We start from the raw sequence: 16,945 nt of genomic DNA, 5'->3' as shown, positions 1-16,945 counted from the left end.
CTAAATCTCTTAGTTTGATTTTGACCACATATAGCGTGACGCTAATGTATTTCAAAGTGCGGAAAAGGTAGTGGAATGACATTTAATTGACTTCTACACTGAAAGGTGAGATCTTACAAACTCCCTATATCTGTCTGAACATGGTTTAACCTTATTAGATATTCATCACTTGCCATATTTGGAAGTAATTATCTAAGTGGCTTTGTAACGCCATATTGAAATTGGTGGATTGATCAGCCTGTATGTACGTGTAGCGATCGTAAGCACGTCGTAGTAACTTTCGTAGAACTGTGCGGAATTCACACCTGCTGCCGAACACCGTTATATCCACTATTGTCATGGATATTTAATACATCTGGTACACCAACTAAACGTGAGTATGGACAATACGACACTTTGTTATGGGGGCAACAACGGACATCATTGTTGTATAAAAGTTTCTGTCAATGGAGTTGTGTATATGACTGTGTACTTGGACACTGATCTATGGCCTTTGACGACTCTCAAACGTTAACCATTCATTGTTTTGCTCGTCTCCTGTCAAAATTTGATGCGTTTGGTTTTGCACGTACATACCGCATCGTACGCTGTGGTTATATCTTGTAATAACGCACGCGGCATGTGTATTACATGTGGGTGCTGTTACGTACACCGTCAGTTGTGTGTCGCGTGTGATTCTTACAGTCGTGGTTTCTTACATGTATCTATTTTGCTTTTGCTCGTGATGTAGTGATCACTGCACTCAGTTGAACGTCTTGAAAGAAAAGTTTGAACGCCCCCATGCATAGCCCATTAAACCAACGCTCATCATAACTGCAATACCAGAGTGTCACAAAACGGAATCGCGAAGACTTTATTTAGACCTGGAAATTTAGATAGTTATGTATGTGGTATGAATGTAAACAAGTTACTAGTAAGTAGTATGAATTCTGCTGTGGTACTGCTACTGTACTAGTATGCGTATTACTATTCTGGCGTTTGAATGGCCATTTCCTCTTCCTTAAAAAAAAAAACGTGTAGAAAATCACTGCGTTCGTTAATTTCCAAGAAATGTCCTTATTGGTGAAATCCCTATGACCACATCCGTCAAAATTGGCAATGATATGCAGTGTGGAAAATTTCGAAAAGTAAAACGTGAAGGCAAATTGTAATTTGGAATGTTAAACCTGTCAAAGCGTCAGGGATGATTGCACATTATGTAATACGTAGCTTGACATATTAGATATGTATATGTCAAATTAAGGTTATCTCTAACACTGAATAAAAAAAATTGCTATTCATATAACGTATACATATTTTGGCGACACAACACTAATGTTTATACAAAACAAATTCTATGTATACACATCATTCTTCAAATAGATCCGTGATTTAGTTTATGTATATCTTTTGTCACAGTCATCAATTATTTAAACTGACTGCAACAGTGATTGCCTCTGCTTACTTTGATGTGATATTGTAGAAAAAAAAATTGCCATTTTCCTGTGATTCAATGTTGTCTTACATTTCTAGGTAAAAGATTTGTTACTTGTAGTTCTGTAATATTTCATATTGTCAATTAATTTTGAAGATTATGACACATAAGTTTGACATCCCTGAAATTGAATTATGTTATATATTATTTGTAGTATACCCTTCAAAAGTCATGGTAACCTAAAGGAACCTAATAAACTTCATTCAGGAAATCATGTAAAGTTCTTGAATTATTTATCGTTGTGAATCACAGTAGTTGTCAAAGGACTGAAACATGGTGTTCTAGTGAAAATGGGAAGCGAATGAATGAAAACTGATTTTTAGATAGCGTTTGTGATTCCCTTTATGTCTGGTTGTAATTAAGCTAGTATTCTACTCATTTGTCAGTTTTTCTAAAACATTTTATTGGCGTGTCAGAAATGTTAAAAGAGCAGTGCATACTATAGAAAACAGTTGAAACACAAATTGAATACATCCTCTGTGACTATTGAGTTCTTTGAAATCCAAATTGCATAACTCTGTTAAAACCTTTGATTTCCATATAAATGCCCAGGTAAAATTTACTTATTTACTGAATACACATCTTTTTTCACATGCCATTTGCACAGATGTCACATCAGGGAAGAAAAAAAGGTGTGTGAGTGAGATTCATTGGACTCTATTTTCCAAAGTGGAGCTTTCGTGTTAATGAATAATCAGAATAGAAAGTCATGCATTGAGTTAGTTTGTCTGACTGGTTTCACATCAGTGAGTGTTCATCCAAGTTAAAATTTTAGTACCTTCATGAATGTCATTTTATTGACTTCAAGACCCTTTAAATCATCTTGATGATTCACTGACACAATGCTGTGATTGGTTTCACAGTAAGTAGGCAAACAAGAAGACTCCTGATGGTTTAATTTCTCTCTCCATCCTCCTTCTGAGCTCAGCGTCTTCCTGAAATATGTATGTGTTTCATTGACTTTGTGCCCATCATGTCGCAATGCAGTTAAAATATACTGAAGATGACTATCATTCAGTCTGGCTAGGTAGTCAGATTTGGCCAGGTAAACTGTTTCAGCTACAGCTACAGTTTTCTACTGATTTCCATTGGTCAAAACTGACTACAACCGTATCAATTCGATAGATACAATGTTTAGTAGGCTACAAAATGTATGTGGCTTGGACAACTGTTAGTGTTATGGATTTGAGCCAGGCTGGGTATTGCAAATGTAGTAACTTTGTGTGGTTGTTTTCTAAACCTTTCTATCACTCCACTGACTGTCAACAAGATTATGCCTATGTCAGACTGGACTTGAAACTATTGACCGCCATGCAGAGGTTGCTTACCAGAATACTAGCACTTTTTTTATACCTCCCCGGCCCCGTGGGTTTCCATCATTATCACCTAAGTAGTTTTCTGCCCATGCATTGATTGACTTAAAAGACAATGAGCAATAAAAATCAAAACAATGTAGATGACCATTAATTACAATAATGACAAATACTCGACTAGTACTACCACTATTTACAAAGATGAAATGTGAACTGATGTATACATTGATGCCTGCATGTAAAGCAATGTGTGAATAGACTTTCTATATGTGTATTTCTTCAATGTTGTCAAAAGAGTATAACAGACTAATATATCTTTGGATAAAGCGGGGATGTTATGTCTGATTATTAGTTTGAAAACACTTTGTAAAGTACTAGCAACAGTGACGGTTGGTGAAAGCATGTATTTTCCAAAATGGCAGCAATGACTTCCAGGGCTCCCACTAGCGAATTAAAACATTTAGCCACTGAATTAGCCAATCTCAAAAAATTTTGGCCACTTTCTGTGAATATTTTAGCCATTACGTTATGGCTTTAAAATGGTGAAATGTAGTGACATAGGATATATTCGCTCTAGATGTATGTGGGCATGGAAAAGCTGCTGTGATTATTGATGACATGGAGCACCACACAGCACGCTATAAAAAAGAAATTTATTTTGTTTTAATCTGTTGGAAGTTTTTGGCATCCTCAGTAGTATAGTATATGTACAAGTAAGTCTAAGGTTTCTTGAGATTTTGGATATTTTGACGTGCGTGTAGATATACACAAACTTGTTCATAGTGTTTTGAAAGTCTACACCGTCTGTGGACATTTAGTTTGGAATAATTTTAGCTTTCTTAAGAACACACAATGAAAACACTGATTGAAAAAAATCAATTTGTAAAGATAGAGTTTAGAGTTGAGTTTCTTACTAGTGTTAATATTGTGGTCTGGAGTGAATCCTAAACTGGCCTTTAATTTTTTGTTTAACCATGTAGTACTTGTATGTGAATATTATGATGTACTTTGATTGTATCATTAATTTAGTCATGAATATTAATTATGCAAATTAGGGTGAATATTAATTAGTAACTAGGACTACTCTCAAGATTGGCAGAACTTGATCTTGTTGCACGCTGTTCAAAAATCTAACCACATACATAATGTATACCGTACCTCCATGAATGTTTTGGTGTTACTATCTCAAGAAGCACTCCACACACAACACCAAGATCACTGGCATGGATGGAAAGCTGTTTGAGATAGTATCGCCAAGACAAGTTTCGTGACTACTTCATACATAGACCATAGACCAAGCCCTCCAGGGAGGGTGGAGGGTGGAGGGTTTATAGATGCATAGTCTAGACCGAAGGTGTTGATGTAATGTTTACCAATAATAGTCTTTCAGTGGTCAGGATATGGCTTAATTAGAGAATGAAAAGCCCCGTCATCACTAGTTATTTGCAGTGTACAGTGTATAAGGATTGGTCACTTCCTTTCAAGACTTTCAAGTTTCAGAGAGAGACATGAAAGAAGTGCCACAGAGTCAAGCATGGAAGTACCACTCCATGAGTCAAGTCAAGTAGAGATTTTGACCACTATCCCCCCACATCTCTATATGTAGGGAAATGATAGTCAAAATACCCACACAACTTGACACTATCTATGCTAACTTGATAGAATGGTGAAGAAGTACTGAGGCAATGAAGTAGTCAGATATATTTATATGTGCAAGGGGTCATGTTGCTAACCTTTGACCCCCATATCTTAGCAAGCATTTCAATCTATGTAACAGATTGCAGTCGTATTGTATTGTATATCAAGTTATCAAAAAATCTCCCACAAATGAAGTAATTACTGTGTTTGTAAACGACATGTTATCCATTCAATTTGTTATCAAGGGTGGTGTGTATATATTGGAGAATATGTAAATGCAAAAATGATGTTGCAGTGTCATTAAAGATGACAGTGGAATACTCTTGAGGGGGACAAGTCAGTAACAGATGCAGAACGAAATAAGAACATCTTTAGTGCTTGTAGTGTCTGTAAAGTGAGGACGGTCTCAGGTGGAGTTACTCTAGAGGGTTCTTATTAACTAAGAAATGTGTTGAACTTTTGATGACGGTCTCAGCTGGGTTTGGCTGTTGTTTTCAGGATTAGCTTATAAACACGAAGTGACAGCCTGGTTACCCAAGTTTTGTTTTCTACTGTAGGCGTTGATAGAGACACATTATGTGTTCAGTACTCTAAAACCAATAAGAGTGTACTCCAGTGAGTGACATTGCCATTAATTCAATTTCAGGGCCAGGGGTTTTCTGGTATGGTAAATAACTCAAGGAATTGGACATGCGTGATTGATTTTGTTTTTCCAGTTTTCTGCGTTCAGTACCTGATCCTGTTGTAGCCCTGAGCTACATGTACCATGGGAGGAATTTGGCACTAACCGTATAGCTGACTTCCTATTATATTTCTAAGTTTTTCAAAATAAGTGTAACACTGAGAGAGGAGGAGACATGGTAAAAATTACACAAAAGCTCCCTGTATGTTTTCAGTATGTTTGATAATGTTTTGAAAAATTTGGTAACCTACATGTATGGAGAAAGACTGGTAAAACTTACTAAAAAGTTACTAATGCATACATTTTATATCTTTATTTTTATAGCAAAATTATTTTATTGAATGCCAGTAAAAATCTGGGTAGTCACATTATACATACTTGACCAATGTAGTATATATATTATCTTACAAATGTACCTGATTTGATATGCATTTTTACATGTACATGTATGTAACAATCTCTGTAGGAGGGAGTCCAGAGAAAACACTGAGGGATACAGCTATATTTTGTATATTTTGGTTATTTACCGAAAACTAACATTTTTCCCTGTAAAAGTAATTGTTTTGATGTAGACTTTCACACTTCATGTATATTTTATAATCAAAATATGTATTCAGCAATATCAAATATGACAAAATGTAATAAAAAACCAAAAAGAAAAACATTAGAAAAACCCAAAAATATTTGACATTTTTGGTGGGAGAAAGTGCAAGGTACATGTATACCAGTAGGGGTTAATCCACTGTCATGTTAAGTATGTCATTGAATCATTCAAAGAATGTCACAGTTTTCATTTGATCATACAGATTACTGTCACATGACTTAACCTAAATGGTTGTAGATTTTGCTATACCATTCACTATTTTTTTTCTCAAGGATAGCAAAGGAAGATCTGCCTCAGTTCTGAAGTCCTTTCATTGTTTCCCAGCCAACGTTTTTTATTAGGGTGACAGGTACAAAAATGTAGGTGCAAATTTACCTAAATTCCTCAGTTCTTTTATCAGGATTCTGTAACTGATTTTGTTAAAGCCTTATAAAAAGTTGCTTGGTTCTGGTTACCCGACCCCCACCTAGTTTTTCACGCTGACTTTTTTACGTAGTCAAGAAAAAAAATGAAGTCATAAAGTCTCGCAAGAAATAGTGGATGCGGAAATTGACATCAACTTAAAAAGACAATATAAAACTGCTCTTCCAATCTGTAATTGCTGTACATCTGATGAGAAGAAACCAATAACACAGAGACCCAATCTGAAATGGCTGTAGATCTGATGGAAAGAAACCAATAACACAGAGACCCAATCTGTAATGGCTGTACATCTGATGGGAAGAAACCAATAACACATAGACCCAATCTGTAATGGCTGTAGATCTGATGGGAAGAAACCAATAACACAGAGACCCAATCTGTAATGGCTGTAGATCTGACGGAAAGAAACCAATAACACAGAGACCATATGGAAAATAAAGGAAAACATAACTACCTGATCTAGACACTCACATATGAAAAAATGAATAAAATAAAATAAAAAATCTACCTACCTCACCTATTCTAAAATTGAATGTAATCGGAACCACACAATTTTTTCTTTTTCTATGCCTAATGGTATCGACTTGGTAAAAATCTACCTGAGTTCCCCCTGTCCTATAAGGGTTCTCTACACATGTTTTTGCCATGAATAGTAAGTAGATAAAATCTACCTGAGCCATTTTACCATTTTTCCAAAGTAACTGTTTTTATGATGGGTAGCAAGCATGTAAAATCTACTTATGTTTCTTAGTCATGTAGTCACTGTAATTCTTTGATGTCACAGTGTGAATTTCATGTCTTACATATGTATTTACTGAACACAATAGCAATGCTGTGTATACATATATACACATAAAAGTGAGGGCCTTTTAGTTACTCTGCCTAATTGGTATGTCGTAAAATCCAAATGTACTTGTTACAAATTCCAGAGTGTTAAAGCCTCAGTGTGTGTACCCACAGACTTTCTACATGTATGCTACTGAAAATGCCAGTCTGTACATATACATGATGTACATGTAATATTTATATGCAAATTTTTTCAATTTAAAAAAAATAAAAACGACTCGCTTATTCTACAGTCAGGGCTTGAATTTAGTAGTAGTCAAGGGCGTATAGACTCCCAGATATTGTGTCTAGACTACCAAATTAAACTAAGGTGGTACATGTAGCTTGTTAGACCAATAGAAATCAATGGGAAATTGTAGCTGAAACAATTCACATGGAGAAATTTGACTACAAAACCCAAAATTTAAATCAAAATCTACACAGTGTTTTGAATACAAGTCTCTATAGCCACATTGGATACTTTTTTTCTAGACTCAATAAGGCACAGAATTTAGTCTTCACAAACCAGTTGAAGTTTTGGAGACTGTAAATTCACAAAGTTTTGTACTGGAAAATATGTTATTATTTTGACTTGCGGTATATTTTGCATTACAGGCGTGAACATTCATTTTCCTGCGTCATAATTAGGTCTTTCTATAATAGAGTTTTAACATACATATTTTCTAGTCTGAGGAGAAATGTGATGTCCTCGAAGATGCTGAAAATGTACAGTACAGTAGTATGTATACTGCATGTATAACTATAAATTTACATGTAATATGTGGTTGTATACATGTACATGCTTTTTAAAGTGTGTTTGTTAAGGACAGTATTATGTAAGTGGGTAAGTCTAAATTTGTATCCCTGTCAAATGTGGGGTTTCCACCAACATTATGGTATATATTGTACATGTATTGGAAACTCTGCCAGTAGTACCAGATTTGCTCGTTCGTGTTACCAGGGTTCTCAGCCCTTAGCCAAAACACAGAATTTTATATGTGTATAGTACATTTGTAGAGTGGTTCAATGTTAAAATTTGATGGTACAGAAGTCAGTTGTGTAGCTATTTTCGTTATCAGCACCTTTCTCCCTATCTGAAGAAAATCATTGTACAGCTGTACACACAAAGGTATTCTTTTATCTCTGTGTTTATGAAATGCAATTGAATATCAGAATGAGTAAAAACCCCTCCAGGCAACGACCAGGAATATGAAAAGTCTACCCAGTCTTTCGCTTTCCATTGTTCCTCAGTATTCCATGCCAATGGCGACTTGATTGTATTGCTTGAAAAGAACTGAGATTTTTTTGAACTGCGGGAAATGGGAATAGGTGTAGAAAAACACAACACTTTTTTTGAGATGAAAGAAAGTGCTCTTCAGCACTCAGACTTGCCTAGGAGGTTTAATGGCTGTGATGTGATGTGTACACGAAGTGACAAACCGCCATTGTAGGATTTCAAGACATAGTCACGATTCATACCAAGTAGGTACATTACAATTTACAGGTGTTATATAATATATGATGCATCTCCTCCATAGCCATTGCCATCTAACACAAGTGTTCTTCCTCTACTCAATATTGTACATCTTTAACCCACGGTTTTCTTAGAAATGAGATACTGTGTTTTTACTAGGGTTGTCTCCCCAGGCTATTTGTACATGTATGTGTATGGTACTATGGTAGGTGTTATTCTAGGATAGCTTGAAGATGATAATATTAATTTGCATACATCTATGATGGGCTCAGTTGTTGTGGAAGTCGATGTAACTACATGTCATTTTATACTGAGAACATGGCGTCAGACTTGTATAGTCTAAAAGTGAAACCACACCCAATTAACACAGGATTGTTATCATTGTGGAGGGGTATTTCATGCATGTGTGCCTTATTGAGGGAGCTCCTGAATTTGCAATATTTGGAGGTTGATGGGGTGGGGGTGGGGGTTTGGTGGTGGTGGGTGGGTGGGTGGGTGGGTGGGGGGGAGTGGAGTAGTGATTCACATGTATAGGAAGTTTTCAGGAACATTTCCCATTGCATGCAGATGTACATTTGTTCTGTCATATTATGACAGGCAAAGAGAGAATATGACAACCAAAAACATTGATTAAAATAAGGTTGAATGTTGTTGTACATGTAGGCAGCGTGGCAATTTAATTAAAAAACAGAATATCAGAATATGACATGTTTGGAATGTTCCAGTATGATTGATGTTTTGTGTCTCCTGTACAATTGAATACCCAACCATGATACTAGCAAATGATGCTTGGAAAATTGTATTTACTGTGAATTTGTCATTTCACTCATGAGATTTGTTGGCAGCATAGATCCACGTAATCAAATATACATTAAGGTGTCATTAAGTTTTATTACGTATGCATTAATGGATTTATACAGCTTTAATTGCAACACTGTTATTACAAAATTCCTTGTTTTGGTTCTAACTTAAATTACATGCAGATAACAGTTGTTCTTTGAACTTCCAGCTCTAGCGACTGGAAATAATTGGCGACCCCATTTTCCATGATGAATGCTATGGGATAAAACTAAAATTTTAAGTGTTCCTTGGAGGATTTTGTAAAATGTGGGTCATGGCTTCTATTCAAAATTCAGCTCCAATTAGGCACATGTAGTCGGTTGTCTGCATGATCCCACAAAAAATTGAGTAATGTCTTTGTTTGAGAATGAACACATTGAACAAATGAATTTGGGATTTTTGGTCCCACAGATCCAAAGTTTTAATCACGAATAAATGAAATTTCAAAATTGGAGTCAAAGTGAGTATTCTAAGCCAGGTTTTTTGCAAAGGTTTGGAACATGGTACTAGAGAAGGAACATCTATAAATGCACATATGTTACATAGATTTTCATACCTTCTACCATAATTTTGATGGGTATAACCCTGATAACAGAGGATGGCACCAAGCATAGATTTCATACATGTACTCGGTACTGTAGTTTCATATTTTGATGGGGTTCCTGGTAACAGAGAGGGGGAAGATGATAAAACTTGCATAGATTTCATACATGTACATTTGTTGTACTCAGTACCCTCTTGTTTCATAGTTTGGTGGGTAACCGTGGTAACAGAGAAGGGGAAAGATGGTAAATCTTGCAAAGGACCATGTATATGCATGTTACCTTATTTAAAATTAATAATATTGGAGGGAATGCAACTCTAGCAAAAACTAGGGAAATCGGGTAGATTTTACCTACATGCATCATCCATGTAACATATACGTAACAGAAGAAGAAAAAACATGGCTACAGAGTGTTGGTTGAATGAGTGAGTGAGAACTTCAACTTTGAATAGATTTATCTACATGTTCCTACTGACCTCAACAAAAACTCCGCCAAAGGAAATGTTTCTTTGTAGTGGAGGCCATGCTGTCATCAGTCAGGTGAACAAAATAAACATGTATGCATAAGGTGTTAAAGTGTAATTATTTTCATATTTTAGTGTGTACATAACAGTGACTGATAGCACCATCCATGGGTAATCTTAGGATAATGTTAGTTTACTTTAAGCCACTTGACCTCCAGTGAACACTGTGGGTGACCATCAACAACTCATTGAGGTCACACTCTGGTACTGTGGCAGCCATATTGGAACTGTTGTTGCAAATTTTAACATTTCTTATAACTTGAGGATAACTGCTTTGTTTCAACTAAATTATTTAGGAGATGGAACAGATATGGACGACTTACTCTTTTACTTCAAGAATACAACATTAGATTCATTATTTTTCAGTTCACCTAAAAATTATTTTTTAAAAGTAGAACCCCCTCCCCTTCCAAATTTGGTTCTTTATTTAATATTTGCTGAGCTCGCTGTTTGAAGGCCTTCACAAAAAGACAAAACTGGAGTCAAACAAATCATCTCCCAGTTATGTATATATTTCAGTCCCCTTGATGGCTGACCCCATTTATTGTTATCATTTGTAGTGAACAATAATGTGTGTGTGTGTGTGTGTGTGTGTGTGTGTGTGTGTGTGTGTGTGTGTGTGTGTGTGTGTATGTGTGTGTGGTGCGGGGGGGGGGGGGGGGTCAGGCTTGCCTAGGTGTAAACTATTTCTGGACTCCCCATTTACCCTTTGCTCTTTTGTTTTCTGTTACCATTAATTTGTAATCATTTATACATTTGGGTAAATAAACCATTTATATATCTTGACAAAGGTAAAAACTGGCTTTAAAAATCCACCTCACAAAAATGACAAACAGCAAAATGGAAAAAAAAGAAAAAAAAACCAAGTTAACCTGATAACCATAGTGTAATATGATCTACATTTGTAACTCAATAAATTGACTTGACAAAACTCAAAACCAGTTTAAAAGATCAATGTGACAAAACCATTAATAAAAAAAAAGCATGTCAAACGAATCACCTTTATAACAATTCAACAGTGGAATAAAACAAATCAACTTTAATACAGTATCAGAACTCAAAAACCAAAACCAGGTAAAACCAGTATTTTTGTTAAGGGTGGTAAGCAGGTAAAATCTGCCTGACTTGCCCAGTTATTTTATACCAGGCTTCTCTACAAAATTATGGTACATGGCAGTGTGCCTTCTTAGCCAATTTGACGTGCCACTGACGCACCAAAATTTGGTGTTCTCCTATTTCTATGTGGTGACTCACAAGAAATCCCAGTTTTTATCATTTTGACACACAGCGACAAAATTTGGCTATCATGAGAGGGCACACTGGTACATGGTCAGTGTTCTCCAGGACTGGTTTTAGCAGGGTGCAACGCCCTGGTATTGATGGCCAGTGTCCTGCTTTCAATAATGTTGTGCATTCCTGGTATATCATGCCCTTTTGTCACAGTTTCCCACCTTCCATGATCATATGTAACGTAGATTTCAATATGTTCTACCAAAATTTTAGTGGTTGACCCTTTAAATGTTTTGTTCCATGAATATTTGCATCCTTTAAACCTGTCATTGTCGTCATTATTTGTTATCCCATGTTAAACCCTCATGTAACATGGTATGGACAATTTTATCACATTTCCTTCTTCTGTTACCAAGGTTACCAGACCTTGGCTAAAACACTGAAAACTGTTAATTTATCAATTCTGTGAAGGTTGGTATGACTGGTCTATGTATAGTAATAAGGGCTAGTCATCATCAGTAGTTCTGACAAGTGAGGGTAATGTGTCATTTAATTTGATTCCATAGTGGGTAGAATAGCCCTAGTCTTCTATACAAGCATAAACAAGACTGGCACCAGTTGTAATTGAGACACAGACCCCACAAATGAAATATCTGTCAAACATGTATTTGAAATGTTGGGTTATATCAGAAATTATGGGCCTTTAGAGACAAACTTTGTCAGCCGAATTTTAACAAAGGCTATGCATCTCAGCTACAGTCACATTAATCTGGTAAATTTGAGTTCCATTTTGATTTGTGGTCATAAGTTGATGTTATCATAAATTTTTTATAAGAAAAGTTGAGTAAAAGCAATTATATTGTAAGAGTTTATTCAATATTTAATTGAGGTTTTTATAGCTTTTATTCATACGGGCCTGATTTGTTTTTATAGGAAATGTTTCTACTACTAATAATTCCTATCAGGTTCTTATACATGTATATAAAGTGCTTTAAAGTAGACATTTGTGTTTGTACTTTTTGAGTAAACTTATTGTAAGAGGCTAGAGTTTTGAAAAGGAAAAAGGAAAATATACTTATTAGGATATAATGAGTCAACATTTTTAGAGTAAATTTTGAAAAAGAAAATGGAAAATGTACTTACTAGGATGTGATGTGTAGACATTTCTGGTTGTACTTTCAGAGTAAACTTATCATAAGGGGGTAAAATTTTGAAAAAATTGGAAAATGAACTTATTAGGATGAGATGTGTAGACATTTGTGCTTGTACTTTCAGAGTAAACTTATAAGGGGATAAAATTTTGAAAAAGAAAATGGAAAATGTACTTACTAGGATGTGATGTGTAGACATTTCTGGCTGTACTTTCAGAGTAAACTTTAATTGTAAATAAAGTGTGACATGCAGATAAACATTAATTTAATAACGAGAGTAAGAGAATCATTGATAGCGTGTTTTATGCTAATTGTATGCAAATATATGCAGATTTTCTGATATGCTTGACCCAAAGTCCAGGGAGATAACTGGTCTACAATGTACTCGAAACTGAGAAGTTTATTCTGGTTTGATTTACAAAAGAGTCTTGTATACATTGTAGTAAATTCTATAATTTAACTTTTGGTTCTACAGTTAATCTGCACTGCCACTGGTACATTTATGAATCAGGCAGTACAGCTTGTATATGTCCATTTACCTGTACTCTAGTCAGAAAGACTTTCACTGTGTATCATTCCTGACAACATCATGTAACATTATCCTTTCAACTTATAAAAGTTAGAGATTCAGTGCACATAGTAAAGTTTTATATGTGAGTTTTGTTTCCAGGGATTTGATTAGCCAAAATGAACTACATGTAACTGTATATAGACATGTGAACATACATGATAAAAAAAATCTTTCAAAGTTTTGGTAGGTTTATTGTACCAGGGAAAATATCTACTCATTGGCAGCGTTAGCTTTGTGATAACAAAAGTTGAGAAGTACTGCTAGTGTTGTACTTTGCAGTCAAAAGAAATATGGTGAAACTTATTGACCAAAAATATTTTTGTTCAGCAGCTTGGTAGGTCAAATGATATACACAGGTTCTAACACACAAGCTGGTCAAGTTTTGTAGCATTTAGTTTTCGATCTGTCTTGGTCAACATCCTCATGGGGATCCAAAGTCTATAGTTACATTTGAGCTGACCACAATTGAAAGGGACCAAAAACACTTTGAACTATAACCTACATTATACATTGTACATGTACAAAAGTCAAAGCAGATGCAAGTCAAAACTTGTCTCGCAACAAAGACAAGTTGATACAGTACAAATTACAAAATAGAGAAGATTATGTACACATATAGGACAGATTTTAATTTATTCTCATCAAATCTAGGAAATTAGGAATTTATACATTAATTTAGGTCTGTGACAACATTAAATACATTTAGTAATCAGAAATTGTTTTATTCCTAACAGACAAATAATAAAACGAGAAAGTCAGAAATCATTACAACGGGAAGTGAGTCGAGGGTTTACAAAATTATATAAAATTGGCAAGATAAAGGATAGCGTTTGCTTTATACTCAAAAAATTATAGGAAATGAAGAATTAATGCATTATTGTGCTAAACTTAATTTAGTAGTTATAGGTGTTTTATCCGTTATATAATTGCATAGTGGAAAAGTATTGCAAAAGGAAGTGGCCTAAGTTGACAGACTGGGCCCCTCTACAGAATTCACCTCCACAAAGCTTTGCAAACACAGCTACATGTATGGTAAACCAGATGAAGACACAACATTGTCAGCTCCTTTAGGGACGATCGCACAATGTCACACAAGCTCAACAAGGGACGATCGCACAATGTCACACAAGCTCAAAAAGGGACGACCGCACAATGTCACACAAGCTCAAAAAGGGACGACCGCACAATGTCACACAAGCTCAAAAAGGAACGATCGCACAATGTCACACAAGCTCAAAAAGGAACGATCGCACAAAGTCACACAAGCTCAAAAAGGAACGATCGCACAAAGTCACACAAGCTCAAAAAGGAACGATCGCACAATGTCACACAAGCTCAAAAAGGAACGATCGCACAAAGTCACACAAGCTCAAAAAGGAACGATCGCACACAAGCTCAAAAAGGAACGATCGCACAAAGTCACACAAGCTCAAAAAGGAACGATCGCACAAAGTCACACAAGCTCAAAAAGGAACGATCGCACAAAGTCACACAAGCTCAAAAAGGAACGATCGCACAAAGTCACACAAGCTCAATAAGCGAACTTTGTTAGTTTAGGAGAGGATGGGGTCTGGCATCAATGCTGAACTTCATTTTAACACTTCTAACCAAATTTCGAAAACTTTCACACTTCTAACCAAATTTCGAAAACTTTCCACTCCTTCAATGATAACAGCTTCTGTATTTACTACTGAGATGTTGATAAGTTGCTGAAAATTTACTTCTAATGTGACATACAGTGCTGGGTTTCCTGTAATATTTTGTATGTGTTTACCATCGTTTCAGTAAACCGGTCCATAAGGTGGGAAATTCATTTTTACAATGTTGTTAAATTGTACTTATTGTACACATAGTGTTGTGATCACTACGTTTTGCATATTTGAATGTTTGATGTTGACTTGTGAATGTTCATTTGGGGGGAGGGGTGAGGGTTTTTTGTCTTCAATGAACGATATTCGTTTATTGAGCTTGTGCGACATTGTGTGATCATCCCTTAAGTTGTGTGAGAGACATTTCAATTTAGAAGATGTGAAAACTTCAAGCAATGATTGGAGAACTACATGTATGGCTGTTGCGTTAATGCACTGAACACATTCATTGAATGGTCACCTAGAGAATCTAAATTTGACATGAGATTGGATAACAAAACAAAGTGACAGTTCTGTCACACCTGTCTGGTAATGAATCTAGGACTGGCTGTGTGTACATGTAGTACTATAAAACAGTTTTAGTATAAGCAGGAGAGCTCTTAATGAAGTGATACAAATGGTTGTGGTTTTCCTTGTCCACTATATGAGAATAACTCTCACAGTTGGTGGTAAGAGCGAAGGCCGTAGAATTGAAAATATTTGTTTCCTGATACAGCTAAGTTTACTGATCCTGGGGTATTTGCACTATCAGGTTCCGAGTGTCTGTTTTAGATGTACAACCTGCATTGTCAATCACTCCTAATGATTTCATGGCCATTGTGGTCTCATTCCATGCATGAAGGACAAATATCTCATTTAATTTTTGTCAAGGGTACAAGCAGTTGTAGATTGTTTATGGACTTGTCAGACTCATTACAACATTGTTCACTATAAAGATTTTAACTGTCATGTGTGACTGGGGTAAGTGATAACAGTGTGCAAAGCACCATATCTGAAACAGGTAAGTTTGCAATGTATATATTACATTTGTACATTGTAAGGAAAAGACGGTTATGTTCTTTATATACATGTACATGTAGCATGCTGTCAGGAACAACTGTTCTACAGTGCAGCCTGGAATCCATACTGTCCTGTTTTACAGTATAGCCTGGAATCCATACTGTCCTGTTATACAGTATAGCTTGGAATCCATAATGTCCAGTTCTACAGTATAGCCTGGAATCCATGCTGTCCTGTTCTACAGTATAGCCTGGAATCCATGCTGTCTTGTTCTACAGTATAGCCTAGTAGTGTAGTAGAGTCCGTACAAACAGCTGTGTACATGTCTGGCAGGAAACGGAATTTCAGGAGTGTTAACTGCTCCAGGCTAGCAAAGTATAGCTGAAAACTCAAAGTAATAAAAACAAGTCATATTGGCTTTGACTTTAAAATTAATCCATGATACCTTGGATACAAGATTCAGGATTTACAAACTATTATGTAATTTTAGTTTGATAGAATAGAGTATTGTTTCCCGGGTAACAGACATACATGTACAATGTAACCCAAAGGAAATTAAGGAAACTTTTACATATTATAAGACAGTATAAGGTCATATCAAAGTGAACCAATCAGGAAACACTTTTCAAATATAAACTGAGAAGTTAAGTTTGGAGATACAGTTCAAGGTCAAAGCTTAAAGCATTTCCTAAATGGCAATGTAGGTCAAAGGTCGCAAGCCCTGGTGAGTAAACAAACCCATAAACATGGCTTTTCCTTTACTAGTATCTGATGCACCATTCCAGAAGTGATGCAACAAATCTCTGTGCAGTTATATCGCTCAGTAATGAAAAGCTTAAGAGGAAGTTTCCCATAAATGGCATAAATCATTCTTTGAAATGTTTCATAGATTGTAATTATAGTTCATAAAATTTATGGTCAACTGCAGACGCACAGCTGATAGCGAAATTTTATGTCTAATGTAAGTAAGGGAACCTATATTAACATCCCAGTCTGCTGACTGT

At 35.7% G+C, this 16,945-nt stretch overlaps 1 protein-coding gene across 3 annotated transcripts in view; it reads left to right on the top strand.

The window, feature by feature from the left end:
• The first annotated feature begins 233 nt into the window (after nucleotides 1-233).
• The window catches only part of LOC144445505 (heparan sulfate glucosamine 3-O-sulfotransferase 5-like), a 133,983-nt gene continuing 117,271 nt past the window's right edge, over nucleotides 234-16,945 (top strand). For 2 of the 3 annotated variants that reach the window (XR_013481909.1, XM_078135089.1), the window contains exon 1: nucleotides 234-373. The gene's annotated coding sequence lies outside the window, so the exon portion shown is untranslated. The remainder of the gene's footprint in view (nucleotides 374-16,945) is intronic. The other variant, XM_078135091.1, reaches the window with a different exon arrangement.

Source organism: Glandiceps talaboti, chromosome 14 (assembly GCF_964340395.1).
Source record: "Glandiceps talaboti chromosome 14, keGlaTala1.1, whole genome shotgun sequence".
In the NCBI taxonomy this organism is placed as follows: Eukaryota; Metazoa; Hemichordata; class Enteropneusta; family Spengelidae; genus Glandiceps; species Glandiceps talaboti.
The sequence above is the reverse complement of the archived record's forward strand: the minus strand, read 5'-3'. Positions and strand labels throughout refer to the sequence as shown.